At 37.5% G+C, this 8,006-nt stretch overlaps 2 pseudogenes; one reads left to right on the top strand and one right to left on the bottom strand.

Moving 5' to 3' along the window:
• Positions 1-859: 859 nt before the first annotated feature.
• Positions 860-1,847, bottom strand: LOC148118641 (olfactory receptor 1J4-like; annotated as a pseudogene).
• Positions 1,848-4,020: 2,173 nt separating this feature from the next.
• LOC125396803 (olfactory receptor 1J21-like) lies at positions 4,021-7,493 on the top strand (annotated as a pseudogene).
• Positions 7,494-8,006: the final 513 nt, after the last annotated feature.

Raw genomic sequence — 8,006 nt, 5'->3', positions numbered from 1 at the left:
GTGAAGGAAGGAAATGATACTACACTAATGTCAGCATCCTCTAACAATTCTTTTTTTTATTTTTCCATTCAAAAATTTACACTTCCTCCCCTCCTCCCATTCCCTTTGTTCTTTCTCCCTCTCCCTCCTTAAGAGAGGGCAGGGAACCCTACCCTGTGGGAAGTCCAAGGCCCTTCCCCACATCCAGGCCTAGGAAGCTTTGCATCCAAATAGACTAGGGTCCCAAAAAGCCAGTACATGCAGTAGAAACAAGTCCCAGTGCCTTTATCGATGGCTTCTCAGTCAGCCCCCATTTTCAGCCTTATTCAGAGAGTCTGGTTTGATGGCATTCTCATTCAGTCCTAGTCCAGCTGGATTTGGTGAGCTCCCATTAGAACAGGCACACTGTCTTAGTGGGTAGACCAACCCCTTGTGGTCCAGACTTCCTTGCTCATCTTCTCCCTCCTTCTGCTCTTCAACTGGACCTTGGGGGCTTAGTCCGTTGCTCTGATAAGGGTCTCCGTCTCTCCATCCATCGCCGGACAAAGATTCTTTGGTGATATTCAAGATAATCATCAGTGTGTTAGTGGGGCAAGTCCAGTTCAATTCATATGAAAAACATATTTCCAGGAAATAAGAAGAGTGATTTAAATTAGTCTAGTAATTGTAATTTCCTAATCTAGTAGAAAAATTAATTGGCAACAATTACAGACTTCAACTTTTTACACTAAGGAAATGCAAGGGAAATAGAAATAAATATACCAGAATGACATTTAAGGAATCAAATATTTTCTGACTATGTGTTTCATGATAAGATTAAAATTGAGGGTATGTATTTGGAGATATGTGAATACATAGGTTTCTTATGATGTCATTAAGTTCAGGTTGCTGCCTTGCTGAAGAGCTTCTTCATAGCCTCTTTCATGTCTCAGTTCCTTATGCTATAAATGAAGGGTTTCAGCAATGGGGTGACCACTGAGTATATTACAGAAGTGACTATTTCCTTGTCACCGAAGTGCTAGATTAAAGTAAAAGATAAATTCCAATTATTGCATCATAATACAGAGACACCACAGAGAGTTGAGAGCCATATGTGGAGAAGGCTTTGCAGATTCCTTTGGTAGATGAAATTTTTGAGAAGGAGATCTCAATGCAACCATAAGAGATTAAGATGTATGTTAGTGGCAGAGTAATGACTGTTGTGCCTGCTGTGAAAATGACCAACTCATTTGGGGAGATGTCTGAACATGAGAGCTTCATCAATGCTGTGATGTCACAAAAGAAATGAGGAAAGGTGCTGTTGGCACAGAAGGACAGCCGGGCCAGTTGGAGGGTGTTAGAGCACTGATACGGGGCAGGATCCACGACATAGCTACCCGTGAAATATACAGTTCCTCTCTCATGATATTGGTATAGAGGAGGTAATGGCAGATGGCCACACACCAATCATGTGCCACTGAAGTGAGAGGAAAGTTGTCTAAATCAATGAATAATATAAAAAAATACCTTTGTGTTACACAGTCTGCATAGGGAATGGATAGATCCTGAGTCTGCATGTTCTTCAGCATCTTGGATACAGTAACAGATGAGAAAGAGATGTCTATGGTGACCAAGTGGCTGAGGAAGAAGTACATGGGGGTGTGGAGGTGAGAGTCCAGCCTGATGAGCAGGATGATGAGCAGGTTCCCCAGCACTGTGGTCAGGTACATGACTAGGAACAGGGCAGAGTACATGCCTTGATCCTCTGGATGGATGGGGAGCCTCAGGAGGATGAACTCAGATACTGTCTTCTTGTTATCCTTCCTCAGGCTCTTCTTCTCTTTGCTGTGAACAGAAAGATATTTAAGAACAAGGGAACAAGCAGGCATTGATTTATGGCAGGGAAGTAAAAATGTGATTCCTTTTATGGACAAATATATGCTGTTATTACTCATTTAAAGTGGGCTGCACATGAAATGAAAAAAAATTGTCAACAAAGAAGATATTTTAATATTTTAATAAAGAGACATCACTGCCATTTATCAACATCTGGGACAAGTCAAATGTGTTGCGTTGAAAATACATAGGAAAATTGTATTAGGAGAGAACTTTACACCTTCAGATTGCAATGTAAATTTTTAAAATGTGATTTAATTAGCACTGATAGTTAAAAATATAAGGTGGAGATTTCAAAGTTTTCAATAACAAAAACAAGTAAAATTGGCTCAAACATAAATTGATTTGAATGCAGCATATTGGTAAATCATTTCTTCTACATGTTCAAGTCTAGTACTGCAAAAACAAATGACCACCGCAAAAAATAGTTGGTGAGAAAACAAACATATATATTTATTATGATAGCAAGTGGAAATATTATTGAAAATTATACATTTATTGACAGTTATCACACTTATAAGGACTTTTTAGATGATTTTCTCATCTCCTCTTGATTCAATGTCCTCCCTTGACGTCATGAAAATGCATACTCCAATATAGAAAGAGGATTTAGCTTGTTTGCTTTGTTTTAATCAAGAAATTAAAAAAAAAAACACAGAATCACTGCTGTTCCCTTCTGTGTTTTTTAGCTTCCTCATTTCGACTTCCAGCATCTAAACCTATTCATTGTACACATAAGGTCTGCCAGAGCTCCGGAATCATTAGTCATTAGTACCAAGTATCTAAAAAGATCGGTTGGTGGCTTTTCCCCAAGACTATTGCCTTCCCTTAGAAGTACTTTAGAGTGTAAGTTACAATTGCTGCAAGAATGTAGGAAAGGGAGTCCTGTTTTTTTAAAGCTCATTTTTAGCCCAAATAAAAGACAAATGCATATGTGTAGAGTCAGTATGCTGAGATATCAGGGTTTCCTTGTAGTTCTCAGTCACAGCAAAAGCTAGAAGAACTTGTGAAGTTAGAATTCTTGGACAATTGTTGCTCTCTTTTCTGGTGTGAGCATCCTCTCATCCCACATTAGCACACCGTGTCACTGTGGCCCTTGCCAAGGAGTACCCAAATAACAGTAGCGAGAATCCTGAATGGGCAGGAGGCAATAATCCCCATTCCAAGTTCCCAGGCTGTCACTGCTCACAAGCATTTTGTAGCTGCCCAGTGCTGTGGTCTAAAACATGGAACACTGTGACTGCGGGCATGGTGTATGGAGACCAGTATTACAGGGGAAAAGAGAAAAAAAAATTGTGTAACAGGGTTGGCTATAGTTTGACATTGTGGTGTGATATGTACACAACTATTAAAATTTGTGTAGGGGTCATTTTTACTTTTTCATTAACAATTTTAATTCATGTATAAAAACAGGTTTCCAGATGGCATTTTCATAACACTATATTTTGACTGGCCTCTCACATCCTCCCTTCCCATGTCTCCTGGCTCCTCATCCCTGACTAAACCCTTCCACTCCCAGTATTATTTTCCCTTTCACTCTCTTAAAAATTAATCAATATTTGAACAAGTATTTAAAATGGGAAAGAATGTGTTTTGATTAACACACAATGACTAACTTATAAACTGAGGCACTAAGTATAATATGAAATTAAAACATCAGTTAAAAGGAAAGTTTGACATGAACTATTCCAAAGTGTTGATGTTAGCAATAACTTGGTAGTTGATTGTTTATGGTCACTATCTTCTTCTATCTTTAAAAATAACATTTTTTAGAATACGCTCAAATATATTGTATGAAATTCTCCAAGAATAACTAAAAACAGAAAAATCATATCCCACCTTTTCTCTGTGTTTATTTTTATTACCTTAAACAATTTTTCCATCCTAGAAAAAATACTATATATATATATATATATATATATATATATATATGTCTTCTATTATATATAAAAATCAGACTGTGCTACAAGAGACAGAAAATCATCAACAAATTCCAACAAGAAGCTGGGAAATGAGGGTTGTGTTTAGTAAGTTGAGCTCTCCAATTAGACATAGCTCCAAATACACTTTCAGTGCCATCTAAAATGAAGAGAAAGTTTATCCTATACTGGTTATTTACTGTCTACTCTAAATAAGTACACATCATTATACTTAAAAATGTGAAAGATGATATTAGATCATGAGATGGGTTATCAGGGTATGCCACTAGTCTGTGTAGTCAACTATCTCAATCTTTCTTCAATTCCTAAACCTTTGAGGTAAAACGCAAACAAGTTATTAGCCAGTGATGATTATATTTTCCTGTCTCTTGAAACTAAGAATAAGAAGTTACTTCAGCAAGAGTGCAGATAACTATTGAGCACCTAGACAGACAAACAGGAAGACAGACAGACAGACAGACAGACAGACAGACACACACACACACACACACACACACACACACACAAACACACACTAAACCCCTCCACTACAACCTTGCTCTGAACTGCATTCTCAGGCTGTCTGACTTTTAGAAACTTCTTTGTTCATCTCTAAGAAAAAGTAGAAAATATCCCTTTTTGGTAATTTTTATCTCTCAGTAGATTGTAGTGGATTTTTTTTCTAAATTTACTTTATAGCCCTACAATTTTATTCTATCTTGTTGCCACAATCCAAGCATAAGTAGGTGTTACATCTAAAGTACTGAAGCAGATGCAGATTCCTTTAAAACACTTTAAAAGTTGTTCGCCACCTCAGCAGACAGCAAGTTATTTAGAAACTTGGTTACTTCTTTGGTTAAGCACTTTCTTGGGTGCACAGTTAGTTGCTACTGCTATGAGACTGGAACTAGAATATTCTACTGGACTAGAAAGGACTTTAAAAAAAGCTAAAATGGACTTTAGTTTCTTGGTAATCCTGCAACCTGATACCTATCCAGGCTGAACTTAAGAGAAAATTGTCTGTTCTCCATGTGCCTTACTGCCACCAGACACTGTGCTAGAGAATCCATATGCATATTGTTCAAAAGGCAGGCTTGTGTGTTAGGACTCCTTTCTAAAGAACATATAGAGTTCAATGTCCTTGACACTTAACCATCTGGAACTGACCATCTATCAATCATGATTCTATATTCATTCTGCGTCCATTTCAAGGGATTCATAAAATATACATAAATGTTCCAAAGAGAACTAATTAGCATTTTCATTATAATAATAAACTGTTTATTGCTAATATGGTAGCGAGTAGCATAGCTGTTTGTACAACCCAGGTAAGGGCATTACATTACAAAATATTTAACATATTAGGTTGAAACAGTAGAAATTCTAAGGTGAATTTATTCATTCAAGGTAGAAAAATTTGACCAACAATATAAATTTTAACTCCAAAAAAGAATGGCGAGCCATAATAAAAACTATCATTGATCTCAAACAAAACATTCAGATTGAATAATTCTTTACAGATAAAGTGAATATGGGTTCATTTGTTTATTCTTACAATTATTTTTATTACATTTACTCAATGTATGTGTGTGTGTGTGTGTTACATGTATGTGGAGGTCAAAGAACAATCTGTAAGAGTCATTTCTCACTTCTAACATGTGATTCCAGTCCATATATGATGACAGGAAGCAGATACCCTTATCCAGTGAGCAATATCACAGCTCTGAATTCTATCTTAAAATTGACAGTTATTAATTTTTTGCTTTCTTTATTATAATTCGACATTTTCACAGGTATTTATAAGAATAAAGAGAATGGAGGATAAACAAAGACGTTAGCTTTTATTTAAAAATGCTAGAATGTGAATAAAGAAATACAAGTTAAATACACCATCATAACCAGTTGGATTAGAAATAATTAAGAAAAGCTATGTTTCTGCTGGGCTATGTATACATAGAGAACTCCATTTACCCCAGATACTTGACTAGAACAGTCAAGAATTTTTAGGAATTGAAAAAGGATGTTATTGTTATTATTATTATTATTATTATGCTCTACATTTTTCACTGCTCCCCTCCCAACCTCTCCCCTCCCCTTCAACCCTCTCCCAAGGATGACTGAGTTAAAGAAATACACCACAAAGGAGCTTGAAGTGGAAACCATTTTTTCCTCTATTTCCCATGAAGGGCAAAAAAAATTCCGAAACTACTGAGAGTGTAAAAATATTCATAAAGAACTGGAGTCACATTACCTGGGATGTCAGTCAGGATTCTAGCTTCATTCCCCAATCCTCTTATCTACATATGCATATACTCAGCACAATATCTCCAATTCCTTGAATGGTAATGTATTAAAAGTACCCCATGTGGGTCTACTCATTTTGATTCAACTATTGGAAATAGGGAACTGGCAAATGTGTGTTTCTGAGGCATCTGTGAGGTGGACAGATGGTTGCAGATCATCAAAAGTTTTATAAATTAACTAGCTACTCATTTTGCCTTACATCCTAATTATCTAATTTCAGATTTCCAGTATGAGCTCTGAATAAATCCCAGATTCTCCAAAAGATGTTGGATTGATGTTCCTTGAGCTGACCATCACTTTCTTGTTAGTATTTTCAAAAGCTACTGGTTTAGGGTAAAATGAACAAACCAAATGATTCAAAAATGATGGGGCTTTTAATATAATAGCCATAGACTACTACTTTCTAGTATTTATATATAATTTTCATTTTCAGAAAAGAAAAAAATGAGATGAATCAGAAAAAATAATCTGAGTGTCACAGCCAAGTTCATCCTTCTGTGACTCCCCTTCCGGCCAGAAGACAAAGGCATGTGTTCTGCTCTGTTTCTGGTCATGTACGTGATCACAGTGCTGGGGAACCTGCTCATCATCCTGCTTATCATGCTGGACTCTCACCTCCACACCCCAGTGTAGTTCTTCCTCAGCCACTTGGCATTCATGAACATCTCCTCATTAGTAACAGTTTCAAAGATGTTAATAAATATGCTGACACACAGCCAGTTCATCTCATATACTGGGTGCATTTCCCAGGTGTACTTTTTACTATAGTTTGGAAATCTTGACAGCTTCCTCCTCACCTTCATGCCCTACGACAGGCACGTGTCCATCTGTCACCCTCTGCACTACACCATCATCTTGAGTCAGAGCCTGTGTCCTACTAGTAGTTGTGCCCTGGGTCCTGTCCTTTGTCAGTGCCCTTGTGCACACCCTCCTGCTTGCCTACCTCTCTTTCTGTGGAGACAAAATTCTGCTCCAATTCTTCTGTGACCTCTCTGCAATGCTGAAGCTCTCTAGCTCAGACACCACAATCAATGACCTCGTTATCTTTACCGTGTGAGTGGTGATCATAACTGTGTCATTGATTTGCATTCTGGTCTCTTATGGCTACATTGGAGCCACCATCTTAAGAACTTCCTCCATCAAGAGAATCTGCACAGCCCTTCCATGTGTGGTTCTCACCTGTCTGTGGTTTCTCTGTACTATGGAGCCTTCATCGGGCTATACTCTTTCCCTTCACCTAATAACAATAATAGCAAAGATGTCATAGTGGCTGTGATATACACTGTGGTTACACCCATGCCGAATCCCCTTACCTGCAGTCTGAAGATTCGGGACATGAAAGGAGCCATGAGTTTCTCCTCCTTTCAGCAGGAGAATGTACTCACAATCATGGTAGAGACCTTTCCTATTGGTTGACATAGGCCCTTCACTCTTACCCATGTGTCTTCCCTTTCTGACTTGCTGCAGTTGGTGTGTCTTGATGAGGTTTCTTTTTGCAGTCTGCAATTTTCAACCTGTGTAGTTTTTTTCTCTATAATTGCTATCAGTCTTGAAAGTGTTGGTGAATGTTCCTTTAAACACACATATACATGTACCCTTTGCCTAGCATTCATGTTGAAAGACATTTAAAATCCTCGCATTATCCAGGATTTTGCTCCTTTCTCTAAATAATCTGTAAAGTCTTATAACAAAGGTATTTTCTTTCTCGTGGTTGCTAAAAGTGTCCTCTGAGAGACTTTTTGTTTTACTTTCATATTTAGTTTTATAAGAGACTTCGAAATGGAAGTATAGTTTTGGTTTCCTTCTTTTCAGATTTTTATTGTGTTTTATATGTATGAGCTTTATCTGATCATATATAAGTGCATGTCGCACATGCCTGGTCAGAAGAGAGTTTGTGTTCCCTGGAACTGGAGTTATTGGTGGTTGTGA

Source organism: Myodes glareolus, chromosome 21 (genome assembly GCF_982192425.1).
Source record: "Myodes glareolus chromosome 21, mMyoGla1.1, whole genome shotgun sequence".
Classification (NCBI taxonomy): Eukaryota; Metazoa; Chordata; class Mammalia; order Rodentia; family Cricetidae; genus Myodes; species Myodes glareolus.
This window is presented reverse-complemented; position numbering and strand designations above follow the sequence as displayed.